This window comes from Lycium ferocissimum, chromosome 2, assembly GCF_029784015.1.
Source record: "Lycium ferocissimum isolate CSIRO_LF1 chromosome 2, AGI_CSIRO_Lferr_CH_V1, whole genome shotgun sequence".
Lineage (NCBI taxonomy): Eukaryota > Viridiplantae > Streptophyta > Magnoliopsida > Solanales > Solanaceae > Lycium > Lycium ferocissimum.
Window position 1 is genome coordinate 41,511,238 of NC_081343.1, and position 1,277 is coordinate 41,512,514.

Below are 1,277 nucleotides of genomic sequence, written 5' to 3' on the forward strand. Positions count from 1 at the left end.
TAAATTTTTAAGATTTTGAACGATATGACATTAGAAAGTGGATGCTTAAAAAGGGAGGGAATACGACAAGGGAATGGTAACGAGTAACTTACAAAGACATTGTGAAAGATAACACTGCTATGCTGGATTAGAGGCTAAGATGTGGGCAAGAGAGTTGTTCGCTAATGATAGAAAACCTCCTATAGTAGGAAGGGAGAAAATCAAAGGAGTGAATAAAGGAAGGGGAAAGAAGTATGACAAGATAGGGCGCATAAGCGAAGATGTTAGTGCGAAGGGGATATATGAAGTAGAATGAACCAGGAGAAGGAAAGACCGTGACTAAGATTGAATATACTTTATACAAGTCGTACGAGAGTAGTTATGTTACCTATGGATATTTATATGCTAGGGATGAGACCAAGCGAATATTTAATGAGAAAAGTTTGGATCCAGTAATAACAATGCGGTTATAATATTCTGGGTGCATTAAAGGAAGATGTAAAGATGGTTTAAGCTAAATTACCGAGATAGAATTAGCACTAAGGACAAACAAGACATGGCTATGGTGGAACCAAAGACCTACCCCGATACCGATGGTAAGATAAGAGTGGCGAAGACAAAGTAAAACATAAGGATTAGTGAAGCCACGCTGAGGTATTTCGTGGGCTAATCTGAGCATCTTCGCATATTCTTATAAAAATTGCAACATAATGTGTGACAGGAAAGTTGAGAGCAAGATCTGAGCAGAGGGATGAACTTGAAGAATTACAATACCATTTTCCATATCTCAAATACCATGAACTTGAAGGCGTTCATATAATCTAATACACCGATATTCAATTATATGTATCCAATAAATTAAGAATAACGTTGAAACCTAATACACTAAGTAAAAGACAAAACTAGAAGAAATTCTTTTTGAAACAGTGAGCAACGGAAGCAAAGCAATTTTTATTATTTAGAGAAACAGTGGCATCCCTTAAGCCAATATAAGGAACCATAATTATTAATCATTATTCCCCAATCATTACATTACTACCTAATGATTATTAGCCCTTTATTCTTCTAATCATTATCAATCATCATCTCTATCATTAGCGCCAATCATCGCTAATGATTGAGTATACACATGAATTCCAATTAATACTAAAATCCAATTGAAATGATTTACCTGATGCCCACCAATTTTGGTCCGTGAGAAATCACCTTCAATGGATGCCGAGCCCTCCTCTTTTTTTTTTCGTGCCTCAAATATTTTCTCCCTTATTTTCTTTTTCTTGCTAAAGGTAAATGAATTA